This window comes from Maniola jurtina, chromosome 11 (assembly GCF_905333055.1).
Source record: "Maniola jurtina chromosome 11, ilManJurt1.1, whole genome shotgun sequence".
Taxonomy (NCBI): domain Eukaryota; kingdom Metazoa; phylum Arthropoda; class Insecta; order Lepidoptera; family Nymphalidae; genus Maniola; species Maniola jurtina.
In genome coordinates, this window is record NC_060039.1 from 3,029,948 (window position 1) to 3,055,453 (window position 25,506).

Genomic DNA, 25,506 nt, shown 5'->3' on the forward strand with positions numbered 1-25,506 from the left:
GCAACTCAAAGGGTGAAGTTTTTGAACGCGGGTGTAATTAAAAGTTGCGTCTCTCACATGTAAATAATGTTGATGATACGTGTTTTTGATACTTGCTAGTTTGATAGCTTTGAACTATATTTAAATTAGTTTCCTTGGTAGTAGTAAAATAACTAACCAGCTCTAGCGGTGCTCGGATCAAATTTCGAAAAATCACATACTTATAGACAGAACTTAAATGCAAAATCTCAAGTTTTGATAGCCAACAAAGTGCTGTTCAGTCAGTTTTGTAATTTTGCTCATAATTATTTAATAATAAATAATAATAAATAAATCTTTATTATCTTAACAAAATAGTGTTTACAAACTTTAGTGTGAGGCCTTGCCTCCTGATGAAGTGAAAACTGTGTTTCGGTAGGCAGTAGTAGTATAATTATTATGATACATATTTAATTGTAAACCACGTTAACATTTTATATACCTACGAGTATTTTCTAAATAATAATTGCATAGGAAACAATAATAACCACTTTAAAGAATGAGACGCCAATGTTGAAGATAAATAATAATAATTAATGTTAATAATGAGTTGAATAAAAATCTATTCTATTCAAAAAATAAAACCATACCTATGCTTTGATAAAATAACTAAGTACTAAAAACTTTCTTGTGTGCATTACATTGCTTACATTATGCTACTTTAAGACATTTTAATACTATCTGCAATCCATAATATTTCCACAGCAAGGAAACAAAGTGCATTCTGACGAGTAAATTTAAACTTATTTTCATAGAAAAAGCTAACTTAGCGTTTATTGTGGCGATAAATTCAAAGAACATTATTTACACAAAGCCCGGCGGACGTTAAAGACCGTTTTCGAAAGACGTTGGAAACTGTGTTACAATGAATTTACGGTACGGAACCTCGGCGAATTTTAGCGAACAACTAACCCTATTTTTGTGGATGACATCTCGTGCACTATGAAACTTGTGATTATCGCATTGCAATAACATAGAAACGCATAAAAATATTTTTTATTCAAATAAACTTTTACAAGGTACTTTTGAATCGTCAAATGCAGCACTGGTTCGGAATGTCTTTCCTACCGAGAAGAACCAGCAATAAACTCGGCGGTTGCTCTTTTCAAACATTTGTCATAAGTACATTATTATGCCATAAATAAAAGCCCTGCACAGTCCTGGAGCGAGCTGTCAGGTCAAATCCACGCTCTTTTATCATTCAAGTAATCTTCGATTACATAATCGATTGGTAATATGGTTTGAATGGATGGATCGAATGTAATTTTTTTCAGGAGTATGTCTACTTTTAATAGGTTTTTGAACTTGATTGCGGATTTTGCTTAGAAAAGATTATACTCATTTTTTTTAAATCGTAATAAAATAAGAAGACGAGTAAGTCGATAGAGTGCGCTATGCTTGAAGTTTTTTTTAGTGACTAAACTGGGAACAGAATATAAACGGTATTGGAATACGGGACGCAAGCAGACTGTACCTTTCGTCAAAATCGGTTAAGCAGATGGGCCGTGAAAAGCTAATAGACAGATAGACAGATTTCGCATTTATAATATTAGTATGGATTATACAAAAATCTAAGATGAAGAAGTTCAAAAGCAGTTTAGTATGCTCAAATAGGTAAGTCAGTAAGTAGCTTTGAGTAGCTTGATACAATTCATAATATCCACTTTGAAATCTGAATATTCAGTAATGCGGTACTTTCGAGAGCTCTCTCGGCTCTCCCAGAAACGATTATCCTCTCGTCGACTGGGAAATTCACGAAATGGTAGCGCCAGAGAGTTGCCATTACTAGAGGCTGCAATTTTTGCATAATGGGCTTTATAATTTACTAGCTGACGTCCGCGACTTTGTCCGGTGGATTTAGGTTTATCGAAATCCCATGGGATTTGGAAGGGGGAACTCTTTGATTTTCCGGGATAAAAAGTAGCCTATGTGCTAATCCAGGATATAATCTATCTCCATTCCAAACAGCCAAATACGTCTAGTAGTCTTTGCGTGAAGGAGTAACACACACACACACACACACACACACACATACATACATACAAACTTTTGCCTTTATAATATTAGTGTGATATCGGGTGGATCGTGTTTTGTGCTAGCTTGTTATTTGACTATCGCTAATCTCGCTAAGCTTGCTATTTGGTGATAATTGCTTATCTATTTGAAATCATCTCTCTAGATAGTACAATTTCGCACTATTTATGCCCCACTCCTTTTTTCTAACTCTTTGCTTAATCCTTATTGAGCTATACCTTTGTTGTGTACGGTTGCAGTTAAACATGTCCAGCGAACGTCTATTGGTGAAAACGACGCAGTGACGTAAGAGGGTTGCTCCTCTATTTTCATATCATCTCATTGGGTAGCGTATTCCCTCCCTGTTTACGCGCCACTCAATGCGTATTTTACTGTAATTTCAAACTCTTTGCCTAATACCTTATTGAGTTCTACCTGTTGTTTTGTTCGTTCAGCTCCCATTTTATTAAAACGCTCTGGATGTAAAACGACGCCATAGGATTACACGGACGATTTAATTGCAAGATGGCTGCCAAATAATTAAACGGGATCCGTAATGAGTTCTCGTTTACATCAATTTCATGATGATTTTATATATTTTTTTCGGTCGAGCTTTATATTTTGGTAGTTAAAATTATTTTTTGCAATGTTTTTCCTGTTCGTGAAATACTAAATTAATGTGTGAAGTATAACTCAAATTTTATTTTCATGTTAGTCAATTCGTTAACTAAGGGTAATAAGGGAAGAGAATCCCTCTATATTAAGTTCCCCTTTGTACACAAATGTGTTTCTATTTGCAATAAAAAATTAAAATAAAAACAAACAAAAGGGTCCCATCGCGTTACAAATCGATCAACTAAAACCAAGTGCGAGTCAGACCCGCGCACCATGGGTTCCGTACTCGGGTAATTTTTTCGACATTTTGCACGATAAATCCAAAACTATTATGCATAAAAATGAATAAAAATCTGTTTTAGAATAAACAGGTGAAGCCCTTTCATAATATGGTATCCCACTTAGTAAAGTTATCTTACTTTGAAAATTGAAACACTATAGGGTAAGTAATAAAAGAAACCCGTGTAAGTGGATAAACACTGTATTAAATAGAAAAAACAACCTATTATTGACTACGAGAACAATTTACGCGGCTCCGCTGTCCTGCGCACAGGCACGAGCGACCAGGACGGACTGAAGGGGTGAGCGCCTAGCTACTAGAGGGGTGTGAGGGAAGAGGGGGCTGCATAACGAACCGGCGCTCGCCGCATACGACAGGGGCGTGAAGCGGGGTTCGACCTGGGTACTATATCCTCTCCCTCCAAGCCAGCAGAAGATTCTGGAGCTGGCTTGGGACTAGCTGTTTTCCGGGGCCTACCCTTCTTTCGGGCATGAGTAATGGCCCCACAATCTCCTGTATACGGGGTCAGGAGGCTGGCATGATACTTGCCCCTAGGCGTGCCCTCACCATCGACCACCTCATACGTGGTGGGGGAGATAACCCTACTAACCCGATACGGGCCCTCCCGTCGGGGAGCAAACTTGGAAGTAAAACCTTTCACCGCCTGACTAGCACGATGACTTTCCAGCAGCACGAGGTCACCCTCTTTGTAGGTTGGCCCTGGACGGCGGGCTTTATCTGCGGAATCCTTCCGAAGATCTTGTTGCCGTTCGACTCGCCACTTCACTTCCTGTAGGCGCTCTACGAAGTCCCTCAGGTACGGCGTGATTTGTGGTACATAGTTCTCCTGCTCTACAACTGCCCTCAGGTCGCAGGCTACATCTAGGGGAGACCGGAACTCGCGCGCAAAGGTTAAATACGCGGCGGAGTGTCCTGTGCCCTGGTTAGGTGCCGTATTAAGCGCAAAGCGCACCGAAGGTAATGCTTCCGGCCAACGGCGATGCTCAGGATCGATCATCATCGCCAGCATCTGTTTCATTTCTCGATTTTTCCGTTCAGCTGGGTTAGCTTCGGGGTGGTACACTGGAGTTAAGTTCTGGTTCACCCCGAGAACGTGCAGGGCCTTCTGCATCACCGCTGAAACGAATTGGACCCCATTGTCCGAGATGACACGGCGCGGAAACCCATAGCGTAGGAACACTTCCTCAATAAGGGCTCTGGCACAACTCTCGGCCGTGGCGTCAGTCAAAGGAATCAATTCCACCCATCTGCTTGCGGTGTCTTCTACAAGGAATATATATTTCTCCCCCTGGCTACCTTCCGGTAGTGGGCCAAATAAGTCCATAGCGAGGACTTCAAACCTTTGGGCTGGGACAGGGGTTTGTAGAAGACCGGCTGGTTTGAGGTTGGTCGGCTTGAACTTCTGACACAAATCACAAGCCTTTAGATAGGTGGTCACGTACTGGCGCATGTTTGGGAAATAGAATCTCTCCTTGATCCGTTTTAGAGTGCGCTCCAGGCCCAAATGACCCGCAGTTGGAGCATCGTGGAGCTGCTTCATGATTTCCGCACGCATGGATTCCGGTACTACCAACTGGGGCTCCTCGGATTCGCAAATCGGATCAAACCGGAATAGAACTCCATTCGAGACATAATATCCGCGATCTGTCCAACGAGTGGCAGCTTCACCGTCTTCGAAGTCTGAAAGTATCTTCCCTATTTCAGGATCTCCGAGCTGAGCAGCGCGCAGCTCTTCGGAGCTACGGTGAGGTAGATCGACGGAGACAGGACAGATGTCGCATGTGGTTTCTACCACGTCATTCCGGGAGGAGTCACCGACGGGACGGCTAAGGGTGTCCGCCACCACATTGACCCGCCCCGGAGTGTACTCAATATTCAGATTAAAAGCCTGAATCTTAAGGGCCCATCGGGCTAGACGACCGCTCGGTGTTTTCAGAGAAAGGAGCCACTTCAGAGGCTGGTGGTCAGATGCCACCTGGACCTGGGCGCCCTCGAGGTACCCTCGAAATTTCTCTAAGGCCCATACCACCGCCAGCGCCTCTTTCTCCGTGGTGGAATAGTTCCGTTCTGCGGAGGTCAATAACCTGCTGGCATACTCAATGGGTTTCTCAGATTTCTGATCTGGGCCTTGCATCAGCACGGCACCCAATGCATAATCACTAGCATCGGTGCGCAATACGAATCCCCGCTCAAAGTCTGGTTGCTGGAGGATCGGACTCGTCGTGAGTCGCCTCTTAAGCTCATTGAATGCTTTGGTCTCCTCCTCTCCCCATTTCCAGGGTCTATCTTTCTTAGTGAGATCCGTCAAGGCGCGGGCAACTTCCGAAAATTGGGGAATAAACTTCCGAAACCAACAACAGGTTTGCAGGAAGCTTCTTAATCCCTTTAAATTGGTAGGCGGAAGTCTACCCACAATAGCTTCAATTTTCCCGGGATCTGGCTCTATTCCACGGACGGTCACCACGTGCCCTAAAAATGTTACTCTCTCCCTGGCAAACACACATTTTTCACGGTTTGCCCGGAGATGGAATTGTCGCAGGCGGTCGAACACCTGCTGCAAATCGCGCACGTGTGCTGGTAGGTTTTCGGAAATTACCAAAATATCGTCCAAATAAGCTACCACGGCAATATCCTTAAGGCCGGCACGGAACCGATCCATTAGCCGCTGGAACGTGGACGGCGAGTTCTTCAAGCCAAAGGGCATGCGCCGAAATTGAAACGTCCCAAACGGGGAAACGAAGGCCGTTTTGTGTCGATCTTCTGGGGCCACCTCAACTTGCCAGTAGCCTGATCGCAAGTCGATCGTGGACATCACACAGTTACTCTTGGCAGAAGCCAGTAGATCGTCTATTAATGGAAGCGGATACTTGTCCGTTCGTGTTACGGCGTTCAACTTTCTATAGTCTACGCAAAATCTGGTCTCACCATTTTTCTTGGGTACTAGAACCACAGGTGAGGTCCACTCGGACTCAGCTTCCTCGATAACATCAAGTTCTAGCATTTTATCAATTCCCGCTCTTATTATTTCTTTCTTCGCGGGGGTAACCCGATACGGTGGGGTTGCAATGGGCGCGGCGTTCCCTGTATCGATCCTATGCATAGCAAAGGGCGTCGGCCCTCCCCCTGCACCAAAGATTTCTTCATTCTCTTCTAATAGCTTACTCAATTGCTCTTTATCAGCTGGTGATAAGAGAGTGCCTTCGCCTTCACGAAGGGTAACCGCAGCACTAACCACCGCGTGGTTAGTGGTTTCATACATGAGTTCATGGAACTCTGTCGACCGTAACGAAAACCTATTTTTTTGAAAATCAAGTACCATGCCAGCGTCCCTAATAAAATTCATTCCTAATAGGGAGTCTATAGCACCAGGCAAGACCATAAAAAGGGTTGACACCTCCACTTCCTGCACCTTTACATTTACTAAAGCCGTCTCTACAACCTGGACTCGTTGACTTCCGTCCGCAAAACGCAATTCAGTTTCTACACTATTGAACACTTGGCCATTTGACCTTAAATGCTTTGCTAAACTATCACTAGCCACTGATTGCTTTGCACCGGTATCGAGCAGTGCCGTACCTATAGCCCCGAACACTTCAATGTTAAATATTGGACGCACACGCGGGCTAAGCACGAATTCACCTACGGACACTGATTGAAACGCTGTCGTTGACGGTGGTGGAGTGTTCTTTTCTTTACACGTCTTGCAATTGGATCGTATAACGCCGGGTGCACCGCAACCAAAGCATGTTATGGCTGGGCGCAGCTCCGACGCTGCTGCGGCAGGTTCACTCTTGACTGGAGCTGGAGTGAGCTTGTTCTTGATTCGGCGGCAGTCCTCCTTGACGTGGCCGAACATCTTACAAAAAGAGCACCGTGGTCTCGGCTTGCTCTGTGAGGCTTTTTCTGGTTTCACATCAGAAGCTGGTGGAGAGGTTGAAGCCTGTGCCGCAGACGGTGACGGGTAGGCACATGTAGATGTATTTTTCCCAGTAGGAGCCACCGCACTCCCTTCCTCTAGGACCTCCTCTACTACCCGTGCTTGTTGCAGCAGCTCAGTGAACGATGTGAAAGCCGTCCTTACTATCTTCTCACGAATTCTCTTATGGAGTAGCCCATATACCATATCGAGCTGTACTGGATTCTCAGGTAGAGTATTTGGAGCTAACTGGGCAATAAGGGCTCTGACTCTACACACAAAGACATCGGTGCGTTCCTCACGCTGCTCCCGGCTGAATATCTCTCGATAAATTCTGTGCGGCGGGAGGCGTGGCCCAAACGTTTGCCGAAGTAAGCTAATTGCTTCCTGCCAACTCAAAACTGAATGCTTAACGCCCTGCCACCAGGTCGCTGCAAAGTCCGTCAGTAGCATTGGCAGGCCTCTTAAGGCAATATCGTCGCTAACGCCAACACACTCCTTATAAATCTGTACAGAGTCTATGAACGCCAGAACATCGGCGACTCCATTGTATCTCGCCGTACATTTAGCTAAATTTGTACTCACAGTCGTTGACGGTGGCAGCGCGCCCTGCGTAGGCGGCTGCGCCCGTAAAGATTGTATGATGAATGCTAGTTGTTGGTTCGTCATTACCACGGGTGCGGCTGTACTCGGTTGTGATGGTAATGCGGCGCCGGGCGGAGCCTGCCCAAACTGTTCCATTTGCTCAACGTCAGGCGGCTCACGCCCGTACACTTGCTCCGGCGGCGGCGAGGCCGCGCCGGCGGAGGCGAGCCCCGCCAGCGGCGGCGTCGGGGAGGGCGCGTCGGCGGAGGCGGCGCCCGCCAGCGGCGGCGTCGTCGTCCGCACGTCGACGAATAAATCACCTCCATCTGCCTGCATTGTATCCGCGACAGGTTGCTGCGTACCACGCGAAGCACTACTAGCACGCGACCGTGTTAGCACCATGTCCACATAAGTCTATTACGCACTATACCTATAGTCAACACGCACTCTCGCGAAGTTAATGCACCACAAAAGTAGCAACGTCGGTAGGTACCTAGGCTACCTATCTAGGCCGCCTAGCAACAACAAAGTTCGACAACTGTTCATAAACCACGCGAAGTTAGGTATCTAAGTCATACGTACGCGCGCACGTCGCCGTAGTAACTTGAATGTTTTTCTTAAAACAAGTCCAAACTAGACTTAATACCTAAACACGGAACCACCTCAGTTCAAAAGTTTAATTCACTACACGATGTATTCCGGGTTTCTAGGTACCCTAACTTAATACCTAAATCTAGGTTAGCACAAAGTGTCACTGTCGTTACCCTAAATAAACGTTCGTCGCGGTCCTAGGTAGCCATAACGTACCAATACCTAGTATCACACAAAGCGTCTCTGTAGGCATCCGACTGTTCACCGACAAATAGGTACCTATTTCTACGTAACGTTCGACGGGCCGTCTATAAATAGACTCCCTACACGAAGCGTTTGTACGGCCCTTGCCGTAGGTAATGTTCACTGATAGCTAACGTTCACCGGTTTACGGCTTGTAACGTCACACCTATCCCACTACCTAGGTAACCTACCCAAGCACTAAGGATGCCTAACTGTGAGCACTTACAATCCACTCGTACCCGTAAAGCACTAGATCAGTTTGTTTTTTGAGCCCGAACTGACAAAACACACACACAAAACTGTTCGTAAGTGTCTATACACCTATTCTAGGAATAATAATAAACACTTCGAATGTTCGTGAGTACTGCGTAGTTATCGATTTTTCTAGTCGTGGTTGGGTTTTTTCCATTAACCAACTGTCTGAACACTTTACACGGCCCAACGTTGAGCGCCACTTATAGGGTAAGTAATAAAAGAAACCCGTGTAAGTGGATAAACACTGTATTAAATAGAAAAAACAACCTATTATTGACTACGAGAACAATTTACGCGGCTCCGCTGTCCTGCGCACAGGCACGAGCGACCAGGACGGACTGAAGGGGTGAGCGCCTAGCTACTAGAGGGGTGTGAGGGAAGAGGGGGCTGCATAACGAACCGGCGCTCGCCGCATACGACAGGGGCGTGAAGCGGGGTTCGACCTGGGTACTATAACACATTTTAAATTTTTTTAATGATGTAACCAAAAATTCACGGTTTTCGGATTTATTCCTTTACTTGTGCTATAAGATCTATCTAACTGTCAAATTGCAAGATTCTAAGTCAACGGGAAGTACCCTATAGGTTTTCTTGACAGACACGACGAACGGACGGACATTCAGACAGGCAGAAAACAAAGTGATCTTATAAGGGTTCCGTTTTCCTTTTGAGGTAAGGAACCCTAAAAATTTTAAGTTACCTACTACAGTATATTACTTATTCAAAGCCATGCCGCTGAGCAATTTAGCGTTCTGGTACGATACCATGTAACATAAGGGACTACCGTATTCCTTCCAAAGCTGGCTTTCATCTTAGCCTGCGTCATTACTTACGACCTTGTAAAATCGCAATCAAAGAACTTAGAACATAAAGTACACAAATTCGTGCTAAATTATCTGATATAGGTAGGTATCGTACAAACAAAACAAAGAAAAACTAAACAAGTTAAACTACAAATCTATCTAAAGCCTAGCCAAAAAGTGGAGCAAATTTTATAGCCAAACTTGTTCACATTGTTATCTGAAGTGTTATCCGTATTCCGTGCTGGCCTATTGCCAACAGGATGCTGATGTAGCTTTCCGGTCAGGCTGTGGTCCGATCATTTTTCAAATGCCCACTAGGTATACCTATATAAAAGTTTGGCAAGAAAGTCGCCCGTAGTGACTCATAGAGCATGATAGAGGATACCCAGTCGGCAGTCGCCATACTTTTCTGATTAAAATTCACAGACATACCCCAAAAACATATCTGCAGAGTGGAATTAATGCAAACCTACATAAATCCTCGATAGCTCAACGGTTGAGGAGCGGACTGAATTCCGAAAAGTCGGCGGTTCGAACCCAACCCGTTGCACTATTGTCGTACCCACTCCTGGCACGGGCTTTGCGCTTGGTTGGAGGGGAAAGGGGAGTATTGTTCATGATTGGCATGGCTAATATTCTTTGATAAAAAAAGTAAAAAATTTTTTTTTTGTTAACAACTAAGTAAGTAATCTGTAATTCTTAAACAGAGTTTCAAATGTGAAGACCATCGTAATTCTTGTAGCCTAAGTATCATATTATTACCACTTGCAAAAATTCTTTTCGTTTGGTTTGTTTTTAAGTATTTCTTTTTTTAAATAATACCTCTAAATATACAACCATTACGTCAAAAAAAATCAAGCAGAACAGGCAGAACAATAAAGTTATCTCAATTATTGCCTATAGTTTGACATTTTCCTGGTGATGGTCTTCACATTTTTGAAAAGTATTTTTTTAGTTTTTCTATATGAGCCATACGCGCGAAGCACCCGCCCAAGCGTGCACAAACTGAAAAAAATTGGTTATATTCCACTCCGTCTTTATGCGTTTGCCCTTAGGGTTTATTTAGAGTTTTATTATGCATCAGAACACTAAAATAACGTAGGCTTGAACCTATAAGTCAGTCTGGTACTTCGGAACTGACCAGGGAGTAAGTTAATTTGTTTTTTTAACTAAATTAATATCACTTCACATTCTGGCACGTTAACAAATGAAGCTCTAATATTAGCTTAAGAGGAGTACTGAGAATAAAGCCTTGAAGGTGGTCTTGTTTCTCTTAACGAGTGCTCTTGGGGCTATAATTTTACAACCGGAAACTTATAATAACAGGAATATCCTATGTTATATTATTGTAAGCAGGTACTGAGTTTATCTAGCCATAATCCAAATTTCTAGCCAAAATAATACCAAATTTTGCTACTAACAATAATAAATTATTGTGTATTCCCTTACCTTATATTCCCGTCTTAAAACACTCGGTTTCTCCAAACTAAGTTAGGAAAAGGGGGATCAAAATCAATACATGGGGTCTTTCCAGGTATTATGTATTAATGAAGACGGCATTTTAGTTGATTTGAAGGGAAATTACCAGTATTGTCTCAAAGGGTTTCCTACTGGGAAGTAATAATTTTACGTTATTTCGTATTTTCTTTTATTTAACATACTTAAAGTTACCGATATTTATATTGAAAAATCAAAACACGAGGCCTTTCCGGGTAAGTATTATATATTAATGAAGACGGCATTTGCAGGGAAACTACCAGTATTGACTCAAAGGTTCCTTACTAAGAAATAATTTTAGGTTATTTTTAACATGTGTTGTTGTAAACGAACGAACAAGTAAATAGTTTTTTATATCACACTAATATTATAAAGGCGAAAGTTTGTATGTGTGTGTGTGCGTGTGTGTGTGTGTGTGTGTGTGTGTGTTTGTTACTCCTTCACGCAAAAACTACTGGACGGATTGAGCTGAAATTTAGAGTGGATATAGATTATACTCTGGATTAGCACATAGGCTACTTTTTATCCCGGAAAATATAAGAGTTCTCACGGGATTTTTAAAAAACCTACATCCACGCGAACGAAGTCGCGGGCATCAGCTAGTTACATCATATATAGCGGTGCGCCTAATTAACTTGCACTGTTGCACATAAAAGTGTTAGGTATATCTTATACGATGGTACGGGACCCTTCGTGTGTGAGTCCGACTCGCACTTGGCTGTTTTTTTATAATTGCCGTTCGTCTTTGACCTCTTACATCACCGGAAAATGTGCGACGAGAAGACCATGAGCCACTATTATTATGAAGATTTAGTTCATACTAGCGACTTTTTGTTTCGAGACTGTCTGTCTTGCGACCACACACACACTTAGGTATAAGAATGAGAATTTATAATCAAGATAGGGGCTTCTTTAAAGACCATTCAGACGACATAATATTGTATCATATTCAAACTATTGCATAAACGTTGAAATTAAGACATTTCGTCTGAATGGTCTCCTAAAAAAGCCCCTATCTTGACTATAAACTCCAGTCTTAAAGTTCTGACATGTATAAAGTTTTATAGTGAATTCCATCTGCAAGATTTTTGTAATCAGATTAGTAAATAAAAATGCCGAAAACCCGAAAATGCCGCAATGCCGAAACATCCTTTTAACCTATTTTGCCGAAAGGTAAAGAGAGAGCTTGCATCCCAGAGACGGGCATAAGCTACTTTTCATCCTAGAAAATCAAAGACTTCCCATACGAATAATAAAAAAAAAAACAACCAAAACAAAATTCACGCCTGCGAAATCAAAGGCACAATCTTATAACGAAAAGATTTTGCTTACTGTTTTCTCACATAGAGATAACTAGCAAAAATATTTTCTCATACGTATTGGTAGGCGTTTTATTTTACTGGAACCATCCACAAAACTACAAGTATGATAATTTGTACCTAATATAAAATAGTTTCGCGACTTTTTGTCGCGTAACATGTCAACATGTCTCTGGTATGTTTTTATGGTAATGCCAAGACCTCGGGGTTCGCATAGCTATTTTATGCTTCGCTGAAAGCATGCAGGGAGTATTTTATTATTGCGTAATACTGTTTTTTTTTAATTAGGATGAATTTTACGTTCGTATCAATTAATAAATAATAAATAACTCTTGTTTTAATTAAGTAGCATTTTATTCGACCAGTTAAAAAAATGCGTCTCAACTTAATATTTAAGGAAAATTTTAATAGCTTGTACACTTAAAGACAGACAAGGAAGTGATCCTATAAGGGTTCCTTTTGCCCTTCTGAGGTACGAAACCCTAAAAAGCACCCCGAAGACTGTCCCTAGTGTGTGCAGACCTTTAAGTTATCACAAACAAACACATCATCTCCTAAGCCCGCTGCTAACGATTTAACAAAGACCCCCACATTAAGATCCTGGTATTATGAGACAAAAAGCAGTCAACGCTTATCTTAGCCGAACATTCACCCTCATGTGAGGGTAAAGCCTTTAAATTTTTTCCCATTCCTCGCGGGAGTTATTACGAATGAGGGATATATACCGTTTAAGCCTTTTTCTCTACCGGATTTCTGTGATATGTTTTTTGTTACCGCCGCTGTTTAAAATACCATCATTTCGTTGTGGTGAACAAAAATTGCCTGAAAATATTAAATCCATTAGCATTAACCCGTGAGAACTCTTGTATTTTGTGATGTTTATTTAATTGTATACAAAGAATATGTAAAGATGATGCTCGCGACTTAGTAGTTAATATTAGTCATAATCCATATTATGTCTGTCTGTCTATTGCCTTTTCACGGGCCATCCGTTAAACCGATTTTGATGAAATTGTGGTACCTACATAGATAGTTTGCGTCTCGAAGACGGGCATACTTTTATCTTCGAAATTGAAAAATTCCCACGAGATTTTTATTAAACTTCACAAAACCCGTGACATTTGCTAGGTGTTAATTTTTCAAAAATCTTTTGTTAGCGGATGTCTATGTCATAAGTCATATAGCTTTATCTGCATGCCCAACCTGATCCGTCCAGTAAGTAATGAGATATGTGTTAATAGCTCAATCAGTTAGTTAGTATTAGTCAGTCACCTTTTCCTTGTATATTTAGATGAATAGCGTTTAGATAAATATTTCTACAGCCCAACCACCTATATCTACCTAGGTTTGATTAGTTCACAAACCAATTAATTCCCTATATGTTAATACTAACAATTATACTTATATAGACTCCGGGTGTTAATTATAACTTGTTTAGCCCGCAACTATTCAGCAGTCGCTTTATTAGGGAACGTACATAGTATAGGTACAATATGCTGAGATGTCAACACCTGCGTAATTATCTAACCGCACGGGTTTGAATATCAGAGGAATTTATATTAATTTGAAATTAATTGTACATCGTTATGTCATATCGAATTTCATCTGCAAGTACCTATTGTACCTATACATACCTATTGTCCTTGTACCTATTGTATTGTACCTATTGTACCTTGTTCATACCTATTGTATCAGGAGATTCTTCAATATGCGCATATTAGGTCCAATCATAAATCTGTACCATCTCTCTCTGCTTATTCCTCATTGCTGAGAGTCGTGACCACTTCCCATAATTCATCATATCATGGTAAGAGGTTTTTTGCTATAGTAATATAGTCATAGGACCTAGGTTTCGATCCCGGGCAAGCACCTCTAACTTTTCCCAGTTACGAGCATGTGCATACCAAGCAATTGAAACATTTCTTTTGATTAGATTAAATATCGCTTTAACGGTGAAGAAAAACGTGATTAAAAACCTGTATGCCTGAGAATTCTCCCTAATGTTCTCAAAGGTGTGTGAAGTCTGCCAATCCACACTAGGTTAGCATGGCGGACTATGGCTCTTCTCATTTTAAGCGGACACCCGTTCACAGTAGTGGGCTGGCAATGTATTGAGAAAATGATACTACTTGACAACATTAAATAAAATCATCATTAAATTCAAACACACAGTAGGTATAGAGTAGGTACTCTATTTGATTAAGAGCGCCCGACTATTAATTCACCCATTAGAGATTGCCTTAATATACGAGGCTTGACAGAGGTCTGCTAATAGCGGACTGAGCTCCATCAATCACTGGTTCTGTAGGTATATGTACTGATTTATTGATATAATATTGCATTTACCTATTAGGTATAGATGTACTGTTTGACTGAGATGGTTCGTGAGACTGAGTGCGGGTTGCAGAAGGGTGTAGCGATTTTGAAATGCTTGATTTTCAGGGTTCCGTACTCGAATAGTGCCGACGGAACCCTATTACTAAGCCTGTGCTGTCCGTCCGTCTGTCTGTCAGCGGGCTGTATCTCGTGAACCGAAGTGTAGACCGTATTTCTATTGCCGTTATAACAAACTATCAAATATCAAAGTAGCCACCATTAAAGAAAGAATTAAAAAGTGTCATTTCTTGTACAATGGTAGGGAAACCTTGCATTTGACAGATTTTTGAGCTGTTAACTATTACCCTCTCCAAACCCGCGCCCTACCTCATGAGCCGTCTCAGTAAAAGTAAGTACCTACATGCATTAAATAAGTTTGTGATTTCTGAAAATTGTTCCTTAGTTAAGGACTATGTTATAAACAACGCACAACCTTCTCCCTACGATTTGATACTTCGCGTCTCTCCGTCATTGTACCTTGAGCCTAAGGCCTGCATACAACACCGGGATGAATCAGCTAGTGATAGATAAAGACAACTACAAATCTCGATTAATCTCGCAAATGTAGGAGTGAGAGCGTTGCGTACTTTCGCCAGAGGTTCCGAGCCAGAGGTCTGTCATTAGCGAATCGAGCCTCATCAATCACTATTCCGCGCTGATTTATCGACACGTGGCTAATGCTATTGTACTGGCCAAGGTAAGTATTAAGTTATTTATACTTATTCCGGGTTTCAAACCATAGGGGGCGTATAAGTAAAAATGCGAAAGCTTTACGATTGCATTTTTAGCGAGAGAAATTTTCAAAGTTACGACCATGTTAGAAAAGAGAAACCATGTTAGAAAGACAAAAAAAAGTACTTTTTGACGTGTGATTCTATTTACGTAGTAGTTTTTAAACCCCGACCCAAAAAGATGGGTGTTATAAGTTTGACATGTGTATCTGTGTATCTGTCTGTAGTATCGTAGCTCCTAAACTAATGAACCGATTTTAATTTAGTTTTTTGTTTGAAAGGTGGCTTAACTGAGAGTGTTCTTAGCTATAATTGAAGAAAATCGGTTCAGCCGTTTGAAAGTTATCAGCTCTTTTCTAGTTTTCTTATAGAGGTTTTTGTGACGCGCGTTTATTAAATTTTAAGTTATTATCTAAAAAATGCAATGCGGATACCACCCCCTCGTTTGAAGCGAGCGATATATAAGAATCAAAAGAATAAACTGTAGACTGATGTATCGACTTACAGCTCAAAACTGCTTGATCTAGAAACTTGAGATTACGCTCGTTATTTTTTTATATTCCCTGCGAAAGGAATTTTATCATTCTTTCTATCATAAAATGACATAAAGTATACCTTGAGTTCTTTAAGTTTTAAAGTTAAAAACTAGAGCACTAGGTTATCTTTATGTACCTATACCTACTACGCACTGGACTATGGCACTGGATTGACCATTTGAAATATAAAAGTTTGCCGGCTGCAACTGTTTTTGTTCATAACTTGATTGCTCAGTCATAGAATTTACTAAGTTTTTGTTCGGTGTAGTCATTCTACACATTTAATTCAATGGTAAAGGACATACTCTACCTATTCTAGTTTTCGCATACGTTTACAGGCACGTGGTTAGCACACGTCGCACTGCAATGCTCTAAGCACATAAGCCTATCATCATCACAGCTTAGCATAAGCTCAGATCAACGTGGATATCGCAAGCTGGCAACACGTGTCTGTTCTGATGACCTGCACTGTAATCGATTTGTCTTATTGTATAGATATCGATAGGACCTCACGTTTTAAGCTTACTGTCATTAATCCCTTTAACAGGGCTCTCTCCGTCACTCGTTTCATACAATCGTAGTTCCAATTTCATTTGAATACTAGCTGACGCCCGCGACTTCGTCCGCGTGGATTTAGGTTTTTCAAAATCCCGTGGGAACTCTTTGATTTTCCGGGATAAAAAGTAGCCTATGTGCTAATCCAGGGTATAATCTATCTCTACAAACTTTCGCCTTTATAATATTAGTGTGATTAAGCAACCAAAGTCCATGAAATTTTGCAGACATATTCTAGAAACTAATATCTGTGTCTGTGGTGTTTTAGATTTTTCTAAAAATTTGTAGTTTTAAAATTACAGGGGCTCAAAGATTTGTATGAAAATTTTTAAGACCGCGTAACTTTGAAACCGAATATTTTAACAGAAATCTGGAAAACCACAGACATAGATATTAGTTTCTAGAATATGTCTGCAAAATTCCATAGACTTTGGTTGCTTAATATTCAAATGAAATTGGAACTACGATTGTATGAAACGAGTGACGGAGAGAGCCCTCTTAAGTAAAGGCCGTAGCATGAGAGCAACCCAGTATGTACAACATCGAGGTATGCCAAGGGGCTGCATGCTACAGCTTACACAAGTAAATAACTTGATGGCCCAGTATCAAACAACTTTATAAAACACGATTTTTGTTCGTTATAGCCTTTATAGATATCAATAGGACCTTACGTTTTAAGGTTACTGTCTTTAATCCTATTAACTAAAGGCTGTTGCGCCAGAGCACTCGTAACACAGTGTGACACTGAAGTGAAATTAAAAATTGTAATTAAGTGAAGTGAAATTTAAAATGCAACAAAAATCGTCGGCCGGCTGACCCGCACCGTAATGTTTTATTACTATCGCACGATATTTTTACCCCCGATCCAAAAAAAGAGGGGTGCTATACTTATAGCAACCCTCTTTTTGTCGTGTGTATCTGTGTATCTGTCTGTGGCATCGTATCTCCTAAACTAATGAACCGATTTTAATTTAGTTTTTTTTTTAGTTTAGTTTAGACCGAGAGTGTTCTTAGCTATAATCCGAGAAAATCGGTTGAGCCGTTTGAAAGTTATCAGCTCTTTTCTAGTTACTGTAACCTTCACTTGTCGGGGGTGTTATAAATTTTTAATTTACACTTGTTTATCAAAAAATTGACTGCCGCTTGCTGCTTAAAGACGCAAAATAATGGTTCAATTTTTGTAATGCTGCATTATTGCAAAATAAAACTGGTAAGGTTTTTATGACCGTTCGCTACATTTTAAAATACCTACTTACAAAATATTAAATAGTGTTTCTATTAATTCTTGTATTTATTCAGAATAATAATACTTATTATATTTCAAGTTCCTGTGTCTGAAAAGGTAGTTTGAATCCGTCTCACATGTTTACCTTGATATAGCTGTTTTGCATGAACTCCGTCAACTGTGAAGTTCAGGTTTACAAAGACGTACTCATAGGTTTCATCTAAAAATAACAGTGCCTAGATGCCTTTAATAATAACTATTTCGTTTCGTAATCATTGTCTGATAGACTTCTGCTGACAGGTAATATAATGTGAGGTGATTTGCTAACTCAATGGCCATCCCAAAATGAAAGCCACCAAACTCATTTGATATTGGTTGGTTCTATACTGCTGCTTCATTGCGCGATGAAATAAAATTTCGTAGGAAACCTTCAATGGATTATGGAAAATAAATGTCAAATGAACGAATAACCCTGCTGATATCTGTTTATTATCTCCACCATGTCGAAGTGATTCGCTTTACATAACTGACTTGTGATGATGCGACTCTCTAACGCAAACTGTTTGTATCGACTCTAATGCAGATACTGCACTCTGCTTTTCACATTAATGTACAAGATTAGGTACCTACATTCATTCAAATACAGAGTGAAGCAGTATTACCTATCATTACAATAGAGTAGTTTATTATATTTTATATATATTATATTTATTCGTATTTTATTATATTATGCATAACTATTTATTATTATATTATTATTGTATGTAAGTATTTTATTTTTGGTATTTATTGGAAGATATTTGTGTAAATATTATTGTGTAGCACTTGTATTAACCATTTTATAAATCTAGTACCATGGGACCTATTCCACGTATTTATGCACCTTACTCACAACCTGCACGGGGAAGCTGGAAGAAATCTCTGTTTAGAGATAAGCATTTCCTTTGTACATAGCTTAATTTATCTTAACTTTGTAACTACAATTTTGGTACATGAAAATAAATATAATATAATATACCTACAGTTTACACATTGTTTTCATTTGATTATAAAATAAAAAAGTGCGAGTCGGACACGCACACAAAGGGTTCCGTATTAACGTATAAAAAATGACACTATCATTTTTTATGTAATGTAACCACAAAAATTCTCGGTTTCTGAATTTTTCCTTTTACTTGTGCTAGAACTTAGAAGCTATATTACATTGCTAATAACCAAACATTTTTTTTATTCCGACACAAGTAGGTACCAAAGTGATTCTTGGTCAACGGAAAGTACCTAACCTATAATAGGTTTAGATTCCCTTCTCTGAAGACCCCTGACTTGACAGACACGACGAAGGGATCCCATAAGGTTTCCTTTTTTCCTCTGGAGGAACAGAACTTTAAAAACATCCAATGACGCCTTAAGCAAAATGCTGTTAGATCTTTTAGAAGATACTATCCGGTCTAACTTCAGCACTCCGGAAACACTCCCGAGGCAATTCCCATTTGATTTATTATTGTTCTTCAGCCGATAAATCAGACTACAATATGGGCCGGCCGTTTGTGGAAGTTCTATTAATTCTCCTAGAACAATCTTCAACTGCTGAACAATGGGATTAAAGACAATACGCCTCAGACGTGAGATGGTATCGATATCTATCCGATTAACGGTAAATCGATTAGAGCCTAGGTCAATATAGTGGGCACGTGGTAGGCTTGCCGATAGCTTGTCTCATGTAAGTTATTTTTAGCTAAGAGCCGGTAAAGCGTTAATACTAACAAAATATGTCATTGAAATAAAAGCATCTTAATTAGCAAAAAATTATAATACGAACCGATTGCTCGAGGGAAAGTTTTGATTAACATAATTTAGCATTACATAATGAAATTAAAATATTAAAATTATATGGAAAGATGTGATCGCATAAAAAGGTAAAAACCACGTAAAAACTGACGATAAATACCCTGCCATTTTTCGTCCCCTCTCTTTATTTCGTACACCAAACACGTCCCATAGTTCTTTCTGAACGGAATTGCTTCCTCTAATCGCGAGGACCAATTGAATTTGAACCTTTTTTCAACGATGCACGTTACAATTTGGCAAACGTTTTACACCGCAGTGATTCCGGTAAGAGACGCTACACTCTCGTCAAAGACTTTATGATGATTATTTGAACATAAAGCGAAATTTTAAATCAAATCTATACTAGAAAAGGAGAAAGTAACTGACTGAAATAATAATTCTTCTCGAACCGCCACGCTGGGTATAGAAACTAGAATTTTATTAATAAATAAATGGTTGGTTCAAGGTAAAACGAGAAAATTGAACATTGAAATTTTTTGTCAGACAGGCTTTTTCACAAACAATTTGGAGATTGAGGGCAGTGAAAGAAAAACATATGGTGACTTTATGGTATCCTGATTACACGAAACTTTTAAATAAAATAAACAAAACTTTTATTTGGTACAAAAACATCCAGAAAAATGATAAGAATCACAAATCCTTAGTCTGAAAACATACATAAAACATGGCTTCAAGTGATTAATTCAAGTGAGAATTTTTTTAAGTAGGTACCTATTAATGGTATAAATAATAATTAATAAAGAGCAATTTTTTTTTTTGTTCAAATGGCTCATTTGCGTAACCAGAATACATATTTGCAAAATTTTTAAGTATTATGTATTCGCGATCTCGTACCTCAACGGCGAGAGTGTAAAAACCGCGAACGCGAACATTTTCTTTTCAGTATCTGAAAGTCGACATAGATTTGTATGGACGACGGGACCTTGTCGGGGGGTACCTTGCGGCGGAGACTTTTACATCAATTTTCGTATTACCAATGGATTAAAACCTCGGGTCGGTTGTGGGCAGAGAGTTATTATATAACTAGAGCAGCAAAATCCATAAAATTGACTCAATTTGAGAGGTGTAACGATTAGTACTCCAATGGTACTTTTTGCCATATTATAAACTAGATTACCCACCCCGTCTACGCACGCTCAAGGGGATTTACCTATATACTTTCTTCTCTGGAGGTCTATGTTATACATAACCTAGGTACATACAAAATCTCAAATCAGATCCAACGATTGGAGTTACACCTACGTGGGTATGCCATTCAGTCAGTTTTCTTTTGTATAGATAGATTGGCGCTGGACCTGCTTTTGTGTTTTATATCTTTCATTGAAAGGCGCATAAGTTTATGCACATGGATCTAATCAATACTGTCATGAACTAAAGTAAATAAAAAAACTTAGTTATATCACAAAATATATATGTTAATTCTTAAGTTCTTTGAACTTCTTTAGGAAGAAAAGTTCTTACGTAAATTCTATCTGTGAAAATTTGATTCTAGATAATTTTCTTTAGTTTTATTTATTTACTTTTTCCAGTAAGCTGTAAGTTTTCCTTGTGAAATAAAATAAAAATATGTTTACCTACTAGTAATATTTTTGAACTTTAAAAAGTGTTCGCAAGGACCCTAGGACTTAAATAAATATTTTGACTAATCATTTGCTACGGGAGCTTTTATGGCGTCTTAAGTGAAAGGTTTGCTACTTCATGGTCTATCTCTATGATCGCAAGAAAGTTTCGATTGGATTGGAAGACGGGTGTCGTGAATCAACGTTATAAAATTTGTATTCAGGTGGCTTAGCTACTTTACTTTCTCCCTGGACTGAATTCGATCGATTTAAAGGAATATTTGATGTTGCTCCAACACGCTCAGGGCTTATAAACATGGGGTGCTTTTTGAATTAAAATGGTAAAAAGAAAAAAAAGACGACGAGTTTCTGCCACTTTTTTTAGATAGCAATTTGGCTGATCGCAATTTACGACATTACAGTCTTTTATTGAAAGTTTAGTATTATTAAGTTTTTTTTGTTTCTCATTTTCTCTTGTACGGTTCTGAACTGAACACTAATTCTACGTGACATTGATATTGTAGATAATGTATTTTAAGGCCTTTTTATCACGAAAATATATTACGAGTCAAGAAAACCTAAGAAGTAAGACAATATCTGCTCACGATACGGTGCTGATAATGCTGCTGATATTATTTGAACTTTCTGTCTTACAGCGTTTTGAATAAACCTATTTTTTAACGTAAGTCCACACTTGAAATTCTTCCAAAATATGTTTACTGTATCTCCAGTGATGATATAAGGATGCGAGACATGAGATTGGTAACGATAGACCTCATAAAGAAATCTTAGAGTCAGGAATTGAAGATGATGACCTCAGAATTTATCTACGTGAGCAAATCAGAAATGAGGAGATTTATAGAAGCACCAGAGTACTCAACAGGTTGCTAAACTGAAGTGACAATCCGGTGTCGGGGCGAAACGCGCGTCGAGTGGTGTTGGGATTTGTGTGGTGCTGCGTGGTGGTGGTGCGTGTGGCTTGCTTGGTGGCTGGCTTTTCTTGCATGTTTATCAGTGGGAGGGCGGGCGGTGCATGTCGCATGCTGCATGTTGCACCATAAAGATTTCGTTGGTCGGCGGATTATAGCATATTAAGCTTTTGGTTCCTTGAAGTGACAATTGGTCGGGACACATAATTCGAAGAGCCGATATAGACGTTGGTGTTGTGAGGGGTTGGAGTGGTGTATGGCTACTACCATAATAGACCCCTAATAGGTGGACTGATGTTCCTACAACTTATGTCCAGCTGTGGGCATCTATTGATTGACGAACGATGACCATGACGATATTTACAGTCCTATAATTTATTTTCTACATAAATCGTAAAATCTAGAAAATGTTTTCATGAGAATTGGTCAAAAGTGGACCACCTTGATTCTTATCACCACTACAAGATATCAAAATAAACAGAAATGATCTAATTTCTGAAGTAAGCGATAAAAATGCGTAGCATCTTTGTTATGTTGACACCAAATGTTTGCACAGATGATTAAAGATTTATAAAATGACACTACATACTACATGTTTTATTTATGACTCATAATATTATTATACCTACTTTAAGTTAAGGTAATCCATATAATGTGTATTATAAAGCAAATTCGTATGTTTGCTTGTTAACCGACTTCCAAAAAAGGAGGAGGTTCTCAATTCGTCGGGATCTTTTTTTTTTTTAAATGTATGTTTCCCGATTACTCAAAGACCCCTGGACCGATTTGAAATTATTTTTTTTGTTTGAAATGGTATACTGTGCAGGTAGTTCCATATAAATTTGGTGAAGATCTGATGAATATCTTCGGAGATGGAGAACATAACTCCTCAATGGATAAGAGCAAATCGTTCGCGATCAGTGTAATAGCTTAGTAAACAGTAGGCTTTTAACTGGGCATAGCATATTATAGTACAGTGGGACCACTAAAAATTGTGAACTAAAAAATTTTCAAAAGAAAAATAAAACCGACTTCAAAAACCAAAAACACTAAAAAGTAGAAAATAATTTTTGTTTAGCTACTAACTTCTACTTTTTAGTGTTTTTGGTTTTTGAAGTCGGTTTTATTTTTTTTTGTTTATACCTCTTAATGCCTCAACTAAGTACTTATCGATTTCCTCTACAAAATTTTGCTAAAATCGTATGCAGCAAGATCTGAAAGCCCACCGTATTATTATCCTTATTAGTCCTACCTAGACAATGCGGGACACGAATAGCATAAAGACAAATTTTCAAAAATTTAAAAATTTGAGAGAGCCTATGTTGCCTGTTCACAGTTGATACACCTAATATGATTCCTACCACTAGCTGATGTCCGCGAATTCGCCCGCGTGGATTTAGGTTTTTCAAAATCTCGCGGGAACTTCGGGATAAAAAGTAGTCTATGTCACTCTCCAGGTTTTAAAGTCAATACCCATGCAAAAATCACGTAATTCCGTTGCTCCGTTACGACGTAATTGAAGGAAAACAAATAAACCAACAAACAAATACACTTTCGCATTTATAATAATATGGGTATAGTGCGTTTCATCGAATAGTACCTATGGCGTTATGTTGGCTCCCCTGTCTGTCCAAGGCACCATATTTGCATAAGAAGACGCAGATTTTGTTTATTTTCATTTGATTTTTCTGAATGAATGAAGTGAAAATCAAAAGAAAATAAACAAAATCTGCGTCTTCTTATGCCAATATGGTGCCAATGACCACCCAACAGACAGGGGAGCAAACATAACGCCACAGGTACTATTCGATGAAACGCACTAGTGATTATTTAAGCCAAGATTAGTACTCATTCTACGGTTTGCTGAAAAATTATATGATAGAGATTACCGGCTTATTATGACTACAATACCGAAGTACTTAATAGAAGCTGATGATCTCAGTGGAAGATTTAATCATCTTTCTTGGTAGGTAAGTTTCTAAACTAATATGAACTTGTAATTATGTAATGTCGTGATACCTACCAACTTCCAGATGTTTAATAATATCCATGCAAAAAAATCACGTCAATCATTTACCTACTCCGCTGCGGCGTGGTTGAAGGAAAAACCAACAACAAAACACGCTTTCGCATTTAAATACTGAGTAGGTATAATTTATTTAAATACGAGTAGTCAACCAAACATAACTTTACTTAGTAGTTCTTTACTATAAACTTAGACAAATCATATTTTGACGGGATTTTTAGGGTTTCGTACTTTAAAAGGAAAAACGGAACCCTTATAGGATCACTTTGTTGTCTGTCTGTCTGTCCGTCCGTCCGTCCGTCCGTCGTGTCTGTTAAGAAAACCTATAGGGTACTTCCCGTTGACCTAGAATCATGAAATTTGGCAAGTAGGTAACTCTTATAGCACAAGTAAAGAAATAAATCCGAAAACCTCGAATTTAAGGTTACATCACAGAAAAAAAATATTAAAATATGTTTCAGTTTTCAATGCAAGATAACTATACCAAGTGGGGTATCATATGAAAGGGCTTTACTTGTACTTTCTAAAACAGATTTTTATTTATTTTTACGCATAACAGTTTTTGATTTATCGTAAAAAATGTTGGAAAAATACCCGAGTGCGGAACCCTCGGTGAGCGAGTCTGAGTCGCACTTGGCCGGTTTTTTTTTATTTGACAGTTGATTTACTAGTTGTAGAAATACAATTACGCTAGTATTGACAAAACATTGGCCTTTGATTTCAACCTTGTCTTAATATTGGTTGCAAGCTGCATTGCAAAGACCCTTTCTTGAGGTTTGATATAACAGTGACGGTCAGTGAGCATCGGAATTATAATTATCCCGTGTTTTTATTTTACCTGCTCATTTCCATAACCGAATGCAGGCATTGTACCGTGGCAAGTGCACTAGTGATGTGCTTGTTGCAAGTGTGATAAGACTTCCGGTATTTTTATCGTAAAACTAGCTAATGCCCGCGACTTCGTTCGCGTGGATTTAGGTTTTCAAAATCTCGAGGAAACTATTTGATTTTCCTGGATAAAAATGTACCTCTACTAAATAATCTACCTCTATTCCAAATTTCAGCCAAATCCGTCTAGTAGTTTTTGCGTGAAAGAGGAACAAACATATAAACAAAAATACAAACATTCACATTCACCTTTACAATATTAGTGTAATTATGAAAAAAGCGTAGCGGGACGTTAATTATTACCAGAGGACAAATCCTAAGAATTGTAATGTGTAGTGCAAGTTTTTATTTTAAAATCGTCAATAGTTTACGTTTGCGATACTTTTGAAACTACAATTTAAATTATTCTTATTACTTTTACATTCATAAGAGCTATGTAGTTTATTTTCTTTTTAACCCCCGACCCAAAAAGAGGGGTGTTATAAGTTTGACGTGTGTATCTGTGTATCTGTCTGTGGCCTCGTAGCGCCTAAACGAATGAACCGATTTTAATTTACTTTTTTTTGTTTGAAAGGTGGCTTGATCGAGAGTGTTCTTAGCTATAATCCAAAAAAAATGGTTCAGCCGTTTGGAAGTTATCAGCTCTTTTCTAGTTTTCTTGTAGGAAAGAAGGTTAG

General features: G+C 39.2%; 1 protein-coding gene across 2 annotated transcripts in view; it reads left to right on the forward strand.

The window, feature by feature from the left end:
- Positions 1 to 25,506, forward strand: part of LOC123869708 (sodium- and chloride-dependent GABA transporter 1-like) — a 67,080-nt gene that overhangs the window by 9,528 nt on the left and 32,046 nt on the right. The window lies entirely within an intron of this gene.